This window comes from Panthera leo, chromosome A2 (genome assembly GCF_018350215.1).
Source record: "Panthera leo isolate Ple1 chromosome A2, P.leo_Ple1_pat1.1, whole genome shotgun sequence".
NCBI classification, from domain to species: domain Eukaryota; kingdom Metazoa; phylum Chordata; class Mammalia; order Carnivora; family Felidae; genus Panthera; species Panthera leo.
Window position 1 is genome coordinate 142,793,016 of NC_056680.1, and position 15,154 is coordinate 142,808,169.

The window sequence follows — 15,154 nt, forward strand, 5'->3', positions numbered from 1 at the left end:
TCTGCAAAAATAGAAGATACTAGGGCAGGAGGTGTAGAAATACAATTTATCCATATAAGCTAGCACGTAAATCATGTATGATGAGTTCCCCAAGGCAGCAAAAGTGGTGGCAAACCAACAGTGCTTCTATGACCATGGTCATACCCTTGGGGGAGCTTCAAAGTTAGTGATGTGGGAAAAAGGTTGAGGGGCACTGTAGGACTTCACAGGGGACATAAGAAGAAATTATAAACCACTACAATGACTTCAGGAAGATTTATCTGCATGTTTATAGCTCTTGTCATTAAATTTTCCCACTTATTTCCATATGGTTTGTGTTTCTCCCTTTAACTCTAAGAAATTCAATTAACGTTAAAAGCTATCCCAGGTTTTGAAACAAACATTATCTCAGCCTGAACTCAGCCATAGCTCCCCAAGCAACTGCTTCCCAAGTGTAGGAATCTCAAATACAACGAAGCTTCGTACCCACTGTACCCTCCAGGCAGGAACCCTTGAACTATAGAGACCTGTGCACTTTGTCAGTGACACCTGTGGGGAAACTCAGATGAACCTCTGAACACCTCACGCTTACCATCCTGTCTATCTCTTCGATTTTGATGGGGCCTGTGGCATCCTTCATTCCAGGTGGAAGGTGTTTGTCTTAAGGAAAGATTCTGGAACTTAAGGAATCTGACAGCTGATGGAGAGATTTCCTCTATTATGCTCTCAAAATTTTGGTTCTAAGAACAATGCCTCTGCTGGAGGCACTTTTTTCTTGCCCAGAGCCCATTTCCTACACTTCCGGGGTCATGTAACATTCTCTGTAAGAGCAGCCCCTTCTCAAAACAGAGTTTATTCCCATTTTAGAGTTCTATCCTCAGTCATAAGGCTTCTTTAGGAGCAGTGCTAATTGTCACCGTGTCACCCTCCTGCTCCATCTCAGAGCTCCACTCTGTTGAATGTGTGGTCAGATGAAACAACTATGCCAACCAGAGCAGGATTCGCAAAAGGTCACTGATAAAACTTGTACTGATTTTCGGCTAGGCCTCAACATTTACTAGGACCATACAGTTTAAGAAAGAAGCCTCACACTAAATCCCAGGTAGAACCACAGAACTTCAAAATTACTTCGCTCTCTAAACATTTCCATGCCAATCAAAGAAGTTGAAACACTGAATTCTCCTTTACTCCACACTCTGTAGAGCCAGGCTGTTACTCAGGATCCTGGTTCTCTGCCTCCTCCCCACTACTGCCCAGTTTGGGGTAATTTGGCTATTAATTCCTCAAACAAGAGGTAGGAAGAAAGAAGGCGAGAGTTTAAAGTTCACAAACAGTAAACTGCGTGGTATGAACATCCTTTATAAAATCTCCATAGCTCTTACGGTATAGAAGTTGATACTGCTTCAACATATTGGAAAACTCTGCATGTTTAGCCCTATGGTACATGCCTCTGCCATCTCCCTCCTCAACAACACAGATACCAAGATCAAGTATGAGTGATACTTCCTTCGAGAAAACTGCTTCTACTTTCTGTAGTTCGTCCTCCAGCCTCATTGCTCTGACAGAACTCTGTTTGGTATCGACCGTGCTCTAGTAGTCGGCATACTGTATCTTAGTATTTTTCAGGCATGTCTTGCCAGCTAGTCTGTGAGTGCTCATGCACAGGGATCTGTCTAATGCATCTTTATATCCACGCCAGACACGGTGTTTCATACACAGGTAACAGAGTTTTCTTGAATGAATGAATGAATGAATGAATGAATGAATGAATGGCTTTCATTCACCAGTTTACCACTTTTGACCAACCGTTGCCTTGTCCACTAAGTAAGCCTCTTTACAAGTTTACCCCTTTCATTTTTTTGTTACAAGCATCTGGATACTGCTTCTTACCTCCTTACTCCATTTTAGAGAGACATTGTCCCGACACCTTACATTTCCATTCAGACTCAAAGAAGGAGAGGAAGCTGGCAGGAGAGGCAAAGGAAATAGAGAACTCAGTTCCATAACGGGAGCCACGTAATTTGGAGTACAGCTATAACCCAGGCCTTAGAAAGCGTTTAAAATTTTTCTAAGGCCTACGTTTTGAAATGCCCCTCATAAGGGAAAGAAACAATCCTTGCAAATGTTTACCACAAAGAATGTAAATATTAAAATGTGGAAACCATATAGTAATAATAACTAACATTTATTGAGTACTAACTCTGGGTTAGCTACTTTTGAAATAATTGTAATTGTACCGTAGCTTTATAAGCGTTCCTGACAACTGGTAGGTCAAGTTTCTCTTCTTCCTGTTCTTCAGGAGTATTGTGGCTCTATTTTTGGTTTATGGCCCTTCCATGTAAATTTTGCAGTCAGCTTTTCCACGTTCTACCAAAAAAGAAAAAAATCCCTACTGATATTTTAATTGGAATTGCACTGACTTTACACATTAATTTGGAAAGAATCAATGGTCCAAGATATTAAATCTTCTACCAAATCAACACAGTATAGTTCTCCATTTATTTAGATCTTCTTTAATATCTTTCTATAAAGTTTTAAATTTTACTTCATGAAGATTATGTACACCTTTTGGTAGATTTATTCATAAGTACCATTTTTTATTGCTATCATAAATGAGATATTCTTCCTCCTGCTACATTTTCTACTTGTTGATGGCAAATAGTTTATGTAATAACATGATATCCAACCACCTTCTTACTAATTCTTTAAGAAGCCTATAGATTCTTTTAACTTGCTGGGTAGAGAATCATATTATCTGCAAATAATGACTAATCTGCTTCTTAATTATTTCTTGCCTTACTATAAATCCAATAAAATGTTAATGAAAACTGACATTAGTGGGTGCTCTTGCCTTTTCTGGATCTTAAAAAGAATGCTTCCAAGATTTCATCATTAGGAATAATGTTCACTGTACGGTGCTGGGTTTTTTTGTTTGTTTGTTTAATGCCCTTTATCTGATTAAGGGAATGTCCCCCAATATTCAGCTTCAATATTAAGGGAATGTCCTCCAATATTCAGATTTCTTTTTAAAAATCATAGATTTGGAACTGGTCAAAAAAATTTTCTGCATCTATTGGATTCTTTTTCTCATTTAATCTCTTGATATAATGAATGGCATTTATAAATATTTGAACATTAATTTTTAGAATTTTTACACCAATGTTCAAGAATGAGACTGGCCAATAATTTTCCTTTTTGTACTATAATTGCCAAATTTGGGTGTTAAGTTTACGTAAGGTTCACAGAATGAGTAGGGAGGTATTGTCTCTTTTTCTATATTCTAGAAGCATTCGTATAAGGCTGCAATAATTTATTCATTAAAGTTTGATAAAAAAATATCTGGGCCTGGTATCTTTTCTGGGAAGATTTTAACTACTTATTTAGATTACTTTTTCTGCTTGCTTCCTTCTGATGAGTTTGAAATTATAAAATTTATTTCTATTCTTTTAGTAGCTGCCTTTTTAAAAATCATTTTAATGTTTATTTATTTTGCGAGACAGAGAGCCTGTGCAAGCAAGCAGGGGAGGGGCAGAGAGACACAGAGAGAGAGAGAATCCCAAACAGGCTCCATGCTGTCAACGCAGAGCCTGACGCTGGGCTCTAGCTCACAAGCCCTGAGATCATGAGCTGAGCCAACACAAAGAGTCAGACGCTTAACTGACTGAGTCACCCAGGCACCCCAGTAGTTACCTTTATAATTTTAAAATTTCATTCTTATTTTTATCAAAGATACGTGTAGACATAGCTTAGAGGCAAATAATTTTTTGAGTCAAACGCAGCCTCATTTCCTGATCCCCAGAGGTAAATACTTCCAATGTTTTCAATGAATCTTGTACTGTTTATGTCCATGTCTCTACGTAACATGCTAGCATTGCTACTTCTTGATTTTTCTGTTTTAGGCATTGTCTATTGCCTTCCCATTCTGGAAAACAAAGATTTAACACACTTTCACACATACCCCATCTCCTCTTACAAGCTACCACACACGCACAAACACCATCCCTCAATCTGCACAACATAGTTATTTGAATTTGAGATAGGGACAGCTGTTTTGCACACACTCAGTACCTACCCTTCAGTATTTATAAGTTTAACCATACCCCACTCACAGCTGAGTCTGCCCCTTGCCAGCCCAGAAGTCATGAATCATCCTACCCACAGGAAATCTTCAGGTAGAGAAGGAAGCTGGAAGGCCAGCCACTCGGTGGAAAATCTTTCGTCCACTTCTCCTTTGATAGCCTCACCTCCCCCCACTTCCAGAACCCGCCTGGTGACACCGGAGCTATCGGAGCATTCCTCAACAGGTCGCTCCTCAGCTTTCTCCATCTGGATGCACATGATGCCATTTATTTCTTCCAGGTACACATTGCACTTCTGAGAGTGTCTTGTTGCCTTCCTTTTTTTATGCGAGTGCATATGTTATTTCTTTAAGCAATTTTGTACATAATTAATTTATATTCTGCATCTGGTAATTCTAAATCTGAAGTTCTTAGGAATCTAAATCATTTTTCATTGTCTCTGCTGACTCCTCACGCAGCTTGGGAGTTAGCTTTCCCAGGCTGTCTGAGACAATTATCACTCATCCACCTGCTTTCCTAAATGAGCTTTCTACATTTGGCTGCCATTGTCTCCTCACTTGGGTCTACGGACTTCTATCTTTTAAAAATATCCATTTGTTGCCATGCTTGTGATTTGGGGAAGGGAGTGAAAATAAATGCATACATGCAATCCATAATGTTTAATTGGGTATTCCCCATTCTTAAAACGTTTCCTTCATATTTAAGTTAGATTCTAAAGCTATTCAGTGCCCTAACCCTCCCTTGAACACCCTTCCCAATTCACATGCTATGGTCACCTCTTCCAGTCTACATGCCACCATCCCATCTAATTTAACTCTAATGTTTTAATCCCCAACAAATAAGACATTATTATTTTATACACATAAGATTTGTTAGATTCCCAGTTTCTTTGTTCACTAGACCTTCTTCTATTTCAGACCTCACTTCTGGAGATTCTTCGCATTCCTTTGGACTAGCAGTCTCAAAGTGTGCTTTATGGTTCCAAGACCCTCTTAGGAGGAGTCCAACAAGGTCAAACTACTTTCATAACAATAGTAAGGTGTTATTTGTCTTATTCACTGCATTGACACACACCTTAATGGTGCGAAAGCAATCGTGGGTAAAATTGTTGGTACCTTAGCACAAATCAAGGCAGTGGACCAAACTATGCAAGGAATCGTGTTCTTCTCTGTCACCCACTCATAGTAAATTTTCTGAAATGCTAGTTCCCTTAACGGTATACTTGGTGAAGCAGAAAAAAACATATTAATTTTTTTAAATCTTGGCCCTTACACAATGTCTTTTTAATATTCTCTGTGACCAAATGGGAAGTACAAAAAGCACTTCTGCTGAATACCGAAGTATGATGGTTGTCTCAAGGAAAACACTTGTGCGATTGAGTTGCAAGCTGACGTAACCACTTTTTTCATGGAGCACCATCTTTACTTAAAAGAATGACTGACAGATGAACTATGGCTATTCAGACTTGGATAATTGGCAGACATTTTCTTAAAATTGAATGAACTAAGCCTGTTACCTCAAGGAAAACAACTGACAGAATTTGTTGCCAATGACAAAATTCAAGTTTTCAAGGAAAATTAGAATTTTAGAAAACTTATATTTCCCACCATGAACTTGACAGCTTCTCAATACATGGGCTTTTCTAATAAGATCCGCGCAGATGTTATTAATGGATGTGACTTTCATATCAATGTTTGGAAGTCCTGCATTACTCAACGAACCAGTATTTTCCAAATTACCAGTCCATGATGTGACAAAATCATACATAGGTGAAAGATCCATCTAAAGTTGAAGATAGGCAAATAAACTTTAATGTAACAAAATGCAACACGTTTATTGATATGGCTTTCAAATTCCACATGGCAACTAACCATTAGGAAACTGCCATTTGTTGAATTTTGGTATAATACCAAGAATAATATCCTCCATTATCTGAAAAGGCTATTAAAATACTTCTCCCTTTTGCATCTACACATATGTACGAGGACAGATTTTCTTCATATATTTTAACCAAAACAACATACAGCAACAGAATGAGCGCAGAAGCAGATATGAGAATCTAGCTGTCTTCTAATTACCCAGACAATAAAGATTGTCAAAAATGTAAAACAATTTCTCCCTAATGTTTTTGTGTATGAAAATAAGTTACTCTTTATTAAGTAATTTACGTTAACATCAAATGGGCTTTTTTAAAAAATAAATTTTCATTTCAATTTTAACTTCTAATATGATAAATACAAATAGATATAACCCACGTACACAAAAGATCTTTGGGGTCGTCAATAATTTTTAAGAATGTAAAGGAATTTTGAAACCAAAGTGTTTGCTTTAGGGGGTCCCTGGGCAGCTCAGTCCGTTGAGTGTCTGACTTTTGGCTCTGGTCATGATCTTGCAGTTTGTGAGTTCAAGCCCCACATTGGGCTCACTGCTATCAGCATGGTGCCGCTTCGGATCCTCTGCCCCCCCCACCCTTCTCTGCCCCTCCCCCACCGGCACGCTCTATCTCAAAAATAAACAAACATTAAAACAAACAAAAATGTTTGCTTTAGCAGTTCATTCGTTGAGGGCCTATTGGTGATAAACTCTCATACCTTCCATCACCATGTCTTTCTGTGCTGCATTCTAGGTAATTTCTTTCAATCCATCTATCAATGATTATCTCTTCAATCGTTTGATTTGCTGTTTAACCAACTCATTAATTTTTCAAAACTTAACAATTATATTTTCCCATTTTGAAATTTGTTTTTTGGTTTCTTTTCAAATCTTCCCGCTTCCTGTGAATAGTTCCTTATTGCTCTCTCATTTCTGTGAGATACCCGGTTATTTCCTTAAACGTTTCATATACAATCATTTGATATTTTAGATCTCATAATTCTGAAGTCTGAATTTATTAGGACTCTAAATCCTTCGTTTATTGTTTCTGTTGACTCTTCTCATGGTGAGACAGAGGCTTTCTCTTCTGTCATTTTGGTGATCTTTGACTGTGAGTTTATATTTGGTAGATATTAATCTATAGGAATCTCGAGCGCCAGCTGAGGTCACCCTCCTCCAGAGCAGGTTTTCCCTTGCTTTTGCTGGGGGTCACGGAGCACTAGACCTGGAGCTGCCTTATCTCCCTTCCAGGGTCTAAACTAAAATAGAAGTCTCGGGGCACCTGGGTGGCTCACGTTGGTTAACAGTCCAGCTCTTGATTTCAGCTCAGGTCATGGTCCCATGGTCCTATGCTTTGGATTCTCTCTCTCCTCTCTCTGCCACTCCCCCAACTCGCAGGTGCACTCTCTCTCTCCTTCTCTCTCTCTCTCTCTCTCAAAAATAAACAAACATATTTTTAAAAATAAAATAAAATAAGAGTCTCATGTTCCATTCACTCACCTTCATTGGGCACAAGGCTTAGTCTCCTGATTGCATTTCCTTACTGCTCACTGCATCTGTTACTCAAATTTCAACAAACGATTCTTTTTTCTACACTGTTAGATATTTCCCTCATTTCCTACAAACAGCGCTGCATTTGAAATCACGATGTTACTCAAGCACATGTACATCATAATGTAATCAAAACACAACTTTATTTTTGCCTCTCACTGTTCCATTAGGCTTTATTTAGCAGGGGTAATGTTTCCCTACGCCTGGAAGAAAAACAGTCTTGATTCAGAAACTAGAATGTCCAATTCTGTATAATAATTATAACTATGGGCTTGATTTAGCAGTAAATCTCCTCCTCTCCCAGCTCCCTCCTGCTTCAAGCTGAAAGCCCACAATGAGAAAGACAGGCTGATTGGCTTCTTCCCTAATTCACTGCCTTCGGCTTCTCTTCTCTTCCTTCCTCTTCCTTCTCCCGAGCTGATGTGTTGATGTCTTCAGGGTCAAAGCAGGAGGATGGCAAAGAGACATGGGACAAATATTCTTACTTGAATTGATACCCTCATGAGTTGAGGATTAATGAGCTCTTCAGAGCTTACTATATCAATGGACAGCTTTCTCTCACAATGTCTAGCCCCAAATGGGTGCCTTAATAACCTTAGTGGCCATTCATAATCCCTCCCAACCCTGCCCTTAGTCTTTGTACACCAGTGGTATATAACCAGCCTCTATCTTCTGATATCTTCTCACCCATTGCAGATGGTAGGCTCTAAGAGAAACCACACTGGCTTTTTCACCCAAGTGCCCACATATCGTATCTTGTCTCTGAATCCATAAAGACAGCTTTTTCAAAAAAAAAAAAAAAAAATTCAAAGCCAATCCCTCCCGATGTCTGCCACAGGGTGGTTGATCAGCCCTTCTCTTGTCCTCTAGATTTCTGACACCAGAATCAGACTCCAGCCCACATATATCAAAGCTCTGCAGATGGTGCCATGGAAGTCTCCCTGGACCTGAGATGAAGAAGGAATATCTCCCTCTGTGTGGGGAGAAGCTGTGGGATTTATCGCACAGTTTTCTCCAAAGATATCCTCCCCACTGATCCTTTCCTCTCCCATGCAGTGACCTTTGCGTGTCCTTAATCTACTGCCTCATCGACACGGTTCTCAGAATGTTCTCTCTTTGGTATCTATCATATTGGCGCTTCAGTCAAAACTCAGGGGGAAGAATTTTGGCCCAACATTCTGTTACTCATCAGTAAGTATGTTTTATCCAGGAACTAGCTGAGTATTTAGTTCACCAAACTGGAGGAAGCAGAAGCATATTCTAATAAACTTAAGTAACTCATTTAAATGTTGTAAATGCATGATAAAATGCCTTAAAAATAAAACTGCAGCATTTAATCATACACTGAAGGTCCTGAGCTGTGAAGAAGAGTGTAGTCACAGCCACAAATCAATGTCATTTCTGGAAAATAATGATCAAGTATACTATAGTAAAGGACCTGCCTTCTTCATTAGGCAACGCGCTCCATGGACCCCGTTACATGACCAAGTCTCAACCCGCTTTTACCTCATTTGGATGCACATGAGGCTATTTATTCCTCCAGATACACATTGCATAATTATTTTCCGCTCTAGTAAATGAATAGCTTAATTAGCTCCTTAATTTGATTTTAAGAGCCGAAAAATATAAGTGATAGGACAGTCTTTGTAAAAAAAATATTCTAAATAATCACACTTTGTGACTAGTTCTTAAATGTGCAAACTGTACAAAAAGAATAGGAAAAAAAACAACAACAACAGAAAAAAGCAACCTCTACTAAAAGCTGTTTTTGACAATAAGAGGATTTCTTTTGTTTACATTAGAGGAGAAATAGTACAAAAGTAACTGAATACATGCCAGAATAATTAGCAGCTCTTGGCTCATTTAAATTATGTGCACATTGCCATTTTAATGCATTTTTTAAACACCCACTTGCAATTCTATTTTATTCTTGGAAGAAAATTTATGACTTTCCACTAGATATGACTAGTAAAACCAAATTTGTGTCCTGTTTTCTTGGAAAACATATATCTTCCTGGCTTTATAGAGCCACTTTTAATAATAATTAAAAACATAAAATAATAATAATTGTACTTTGGACGTATACAGTACTTCTGCATGAAAACTGGAAGCATTCTTTCATGTAAGATAAATACCTCTGTAAAAATATCATGTTGTTTCTTCATGCTTACTATATAACATGTTCTAAAGATAATCTAATATTAATAATGAAAGGATTAAGACTGTGATTTTCTTTTTTCAGGAAAATATCTCAGTGGCTCCCTAAAAACAAATTCAGGTCATGAATTTTACATATTTTCTTCTACATTTAAGGTCCCTGATGATTAGTCACAAAGTAGTGATTAGCAAGAAATGCATGCATAAGCATGCTTCATGTCCTAGGAGATAAAAACAGGGAACAAAGAGAAGAGATAGCTACTTCTCCTTTTGAAGACATAAATGCAGGAAATTTGGTCATAAGGACACCAGACCCACTGGTTCAAAAGCTATAATCCAGACCAACAAAAGCTTTGTCAGTAAGTGTTACAGCATATATAGCTCAGCTTAAATATCATGAATATGCCTCACTCAGACTTCAGAATACGTGCAAAACATTGACACAACCCGCACACTTTTATCCTGTGCCTGGTCTGCTCAGGCCCCAACCAGAGGCCATGTGAAACCACAAAAGTGAAGGTAGCCATGACACATCCTGAGCCCTCCAGAGGCTCCCAGCTTATTGAGAGATATGACTGGTGCATAGGTAATTATATCAAGGCAAAGAGTTGGAAATTCTCAGAATCAGAAGAATCAGATGGAGTACTGAGGAAATTCACATAAGGGAGCTATTACTTCTGCATGGAGGGACTGAAGAAAGCAAACTCAGCCCTCAACCATATGGCCAAGTAAAGCCATGAAAGTGTATGGGCTGCAAGAGGGGCCCTTTCAGGCTAACGTAAGCATGTATCACACTCAATCATTGGACAGGAATGCAGTCCCATTTCACCAATGTTTGCATAAGCTATTCAAAGACTAAATAAAGGTACACATATCAGAGAATTGTCCATAAGCCAAAAAGAATGAGGCAAGGTCAGAAAACATAAGTAGGTGAGCCAAAGAGACAAAAAGCAAGGATTCTGTTCAAGTAATTAGCCTGACACATGTATTTTTACACTGGGCCCTTTTAATTCTAGATCCAAGCCTTAAATAGGATATTTTAGAACTGTGATCTGGCCATTGGGCATTAGGGAGCTATCATGGGAGGCAGGAGCACGCATGTCATGTGACATGTCCATGGCCAGTCAGACGCTGAGAATGAAGAACAAGCACACGTGTGGAGCCCACAAGTGGGTAGAGAAGACACGCTACGCTGTTAGCCTAAAAAGACCAAAGTTTTCCACTTTCCATTAGAATATTCGCTTCTGTCTTTGCTTTGAAAGAAGAAAAACTAATTATAACAGTGCCATTTTTATTTTTGGAGCCTTATTCCCTTCATTTGATGATCTACAATCAAGCTACAATTGTGGAGACCAGATATATCACCAAGGGGTCCTTGAAATTATGCATTCATCATTTCCAAGATACGTGTGCAGCAAGAACATGCATATTATTTGATCGTATTTTTGACAACCAAATAACATGTATAACATATATTCTTTAAAACTAATAATTTTTGCAAAAGTATATAAACATCTGATTATATTTTAAAATCTCTCTTCCAGCACATGTAGCAACTAGTTCGTGAGCTGATTTAATTTGACATGTGAAAATTAATCAACATCCTATCTTTGATCCATGCATGTAATTTCATTGATTTCAGTGGAATCTATCTTCAAGGGGCAAGGATAGAATCACTCCATAATTATCTCTATCAATCCAGTCGCTAGAGTTATTACAAAAGCCACTTCACTTTCCATATTGACTTTTGGAAACTCAAAGTACATATATTATATTCTGTTGAATTTGTTCCTGCCATATGCAGAGTATGAAATCCATCATGAAATTTGTAATATAAAATTACCAGAACAAAAATGTATCTGAATTGATGAGAGTGAACGTTTCTGAATATTTCAGAGGGAGATACAATTTTACATTTACTTCTTCAGTATATAATCTAGGATAGAGAGAAAGGCCCTCCATGGGCCTCTTATTACCACTTAGCAATAATACCAACAATCCTTGTTTCTGTCCCATCCTTCAGAATGCTGCTCTTTACCTTTTACAAATATCTCCCTAACTGCTTTCCAAAATTCACTCTCTTCCTTGCCTCAGCAGTACTCCCCAGCCATAGTCCAACAATATAATATGGAACTTAATTAGAAACTTAGCCCTGAAAAAGGCACTTCGTGCTTCTGAAACTAGAAGAAGATGTAATGAAATAGCTAATACCAAGAGCATTAAACCAGTTCACAGAGCTCTTTTCTGTATAAGGCATCAGTTAAAATTACTCAAGCCCACAACAAATAAATTGAGCAAGAAAGATGTCATAGAATCTGTTTTCATTATCTTTCTTCAAAAGAACTACAAATTCAGGTATTCTTTTTTTTTCTTTTTCCCTTGAAGCTCCAGTTTAATTCTCTTCTGAGGTAATGTCTTTTATTATTTTTTTTAATCGAAGTAAGGAATTAAGGAATTTCTTTCTTTCTTTCTTTCTTTCTTTCTTTCTTTCTTTCTTTCTTTCTTTTTTTGATGTTCACATGAAAAAGAGCCCAGAGCTCTGCCCAGGGGAATCAGAAACATTTTACATTTGTTTTGCTGTTAAAACCTGCACAGTTTATCTGCAAAGACAATGTCTATTTTCACATCCATTGACAGTCTTACTAAATAAGTGATACCATGAGTACAATCTTCAGGAGCCAAAAAACTAAAATCAGCACATATCACCCAATTTTTTCTATTAAAAGCATTTACTCCTTCTAAACAAATTAACTCAAAATGGATCATGGCTTTAAATGGAAAACATAAAACTATAATTAGAAACAAAAAAATATACACAAAAACTTTGGGTCTCGGAACAGGCAAAAAGTTCTTAGACTTGACCCAAAAAGCATAATCCATTAAAGGAAAACTCGATAAATTGGACCTCATCAGATTGAGGACTTTTGCTTTGCAACAGACTGTGAAGAGGATGAAAAGCAAGCTACAAATGGGAAGAAAATGTTTGCAAACCACATGTCCCACAAAAGACTAAGATCTAAAAAATATAAAGAATTCTCCGAATTCAACAGTTTAAAAAAAAGTAACAATCCTTTAGAAAATGAGCAGGGGCATCTGAGGGTCTCAGGCGGTTAAGCGTCGACTCTTGATTTTGGCTCAGGTCATGATTTCAAGGTTAGTGAGTTGGAGCCCCCTGTCAGGCTCTGCACTGACAGCACGGAGCCTGCTTGAGATTCTCTCTCCTCTCTCTCTGCTCCTCCCTCTCTCTCTGCTCCTCCCTCTCTCTCTCTCTCAAAATAAATAAACTTAAAAAAAAATGGGGAAAATCTGAATATCTGGGTTATGATACTGTACTATAGTTTTGCAAGAGGCTACCATTGGGGGAAAGTGAGTACATGGTACGTGGGATTTCTCTGCATTATTTCTTGCAACTCATGGGAATCTCAAATTATCTCAATAAATGTTCAATTAAAAAAAGGCATTCTTTACTCTCAGCATACTAAAATAGTATCTTCCTCTTTAACAGGAGTTTTACGTCCCTCACACAACCAAATACTGTTAGCATTTTAGTAGAAGTACTCTTATAACTATTACAAATAGTTACATATTGGTACATAATTTTTTCAGTCATAGAAGAAAACTACCTTTAAGTCAGATATGATTCACTACTCTAAATATTTGCTTTTATTTTTGCCATGTATACATTTCAGCATGCCCTACTCTAATAAACCCTTCCTATCTTCTACCACAAGTAGCATGGTGGCTAAAGCTTCAGTCTTTAAAATACAATTATCTGGGTCAAACCCAAGTTTCACATAAATTTATGATTTATGTGTGCTTAAGTTCTCCATGACCCAGGTTCCTCCACTGAGAAATGGAATGAAAAGTAATACTAACCTAAAAGGGTCATCATGACAATTGAATGAGTTCACATGTGCATATAAAGACTTGACCTAGAACTTTATACAGAGAAAATGCTCAATAAATATTACTTACTATTCCAGGACACACATTATTCCTGCTGTTTTATCACCATCAGGGTGACTATGGCCACACACAGATGGGATTCACAAACCGAAGGGGAGAAACTACGGTGAAGGCCATGCCATATGAGGGAGTATCCATTCTTGTGATGATATGGCGCCCTTTGTTGGCAGCTGAATGACTGACTCTGGAAATCTCTTTATGCTCTGTACGAAAAAGCCACTTTGCTCTGTTTCTCTCTTGATGTCCACGCTCCCACAGTCCTGTGACACAAACTCATCTCTTTGATTAAACTGAATTCAGGGTACCTGTAAATAGTAACAGATTGTGTTTCCATGTTTGGTTTGTAGCCTGATTTTTTTTTTTTTTTTTGGAACGTAGAAGAGATGGCTTAGGTTTGTAATGACAGAAAAGGCAAAAAGTTGTAACTTTAAAAAATTGGGGTAAAAAAATAGGTCTCATAAAATTTACCACTTGAATCATTTTTGAGTGTACAGTTGAGTAGCGTTAACCACATTCACTTTTTTGTGCAATAGATATCCAGAACTTCTCATCTTGCAAAACTAAAACTCTATACCCATTAAAGAAAAAAAAAATTCCGTTTCCCTTTCCCCCAGCCCCTGGCAACCACCATTTTACTTTCTGTTTCTATGAGTTTGACTACGTTAGACACATCGTAAGTAAAATCACAAGGTAAATGTCTTTTTGTGACTGGCTTATTTCGCTTAACATAATGTCCTCAAGCTTCATCCATGTCACTCCTTCCTTTTTAAGGCCAAATGATAGGATAATATTCCCTATCCATGGTACATTTTCTTTATCCATTTACCCATCAATGAACATTTAGATTGCTTCCATCTCTTGGCTATTGTGCATAATGCCACTGTGAACGTGTAAATACATGTCCTTGAGACCCTTCCTTGAATTCTTTTTTTTTTTTTTTTCTGCTTAAAATTCTTTTGGATATATACCCAAAAGTGAGATTGCTGGATCATGTGGTAGTTTGATTTAAAAATTTTTGAGGACCTGTTATACTGTTTTCCATAGTGGTTGCACCATTTTACAATCCCACCAACACTGTATATGGTCGCCCACACTTGCTTTTTTCTGGTTTTTTGAGAGCAGCCACCCCAATGGGCATGAGGTGATATCTCACCATGGTATTTGTATTTCTCTTATGACTAGTGATGTACTGCATCTTTTCATGTTTGTTGGTCGTCTGTATGTCATCTTTGGAGAAATGCCTTTTCAAGCACTTTGCGTACTTTTTAATCGGGTTATTTGGTTTTTGTTGAGTTGTAGGACTTCTTTGTGTGTTCTGGATATTAAAAGAATGCAACTTTGAAGGTAGAAATAAATGGGAGTGAATTTTTAAAAATATTATGAGTCAATAAATATTATAATTAAGTATGTCAGCAGCTTGAATGGCTCTTACATGCAGCAAGGTTTGGGACAGAGTCTTAAAGCTTTCTTTGTTTCTCCCTCCAGTGCCTTATCAGCACTTTATATCCAGGACCTACTCTATGTTCTTTGTCAATGGCTTCTCTCTCCTC

The 15,154-nt window shown here is 37.8% G+C and overlaps 1 protein-coding gene across 5 annotated transcripts in view; it reads right to left on the reverse strand.

Moving 5' to 3' along the window:
- Positions 1-2,222: 2,222 nt before the first annotated feature.
- The window catches only part of GCC1 (GRIP and coiled-coil domain containing 1), a 58,508-nt gene continuing 45,576 nt past the window's right edge, over positions 2,223-15,154 (reverse strand). Inside the window, exons 7-8 of one of the 5 annotated variants that reach the window (XR_006198287.1) lie at positions 13,788-13,909; positions 2,223-2,346 (exon numbers count right to left, since the gene is read on the reverse strand). The gene's annotated coding sequence lies outside the window, so the exon portion shown is untranslated. Of the gene's footprint in view, positions 2,347-7,656; positions 7,914-13,787; positions 13,910-15,154 lie in introns of those variants that run through there. The other 4 variants (XR_006198310.1, XR_006198284.1, XR_006198297.1 and 1 more) reach the window with 4 other exon arrangements.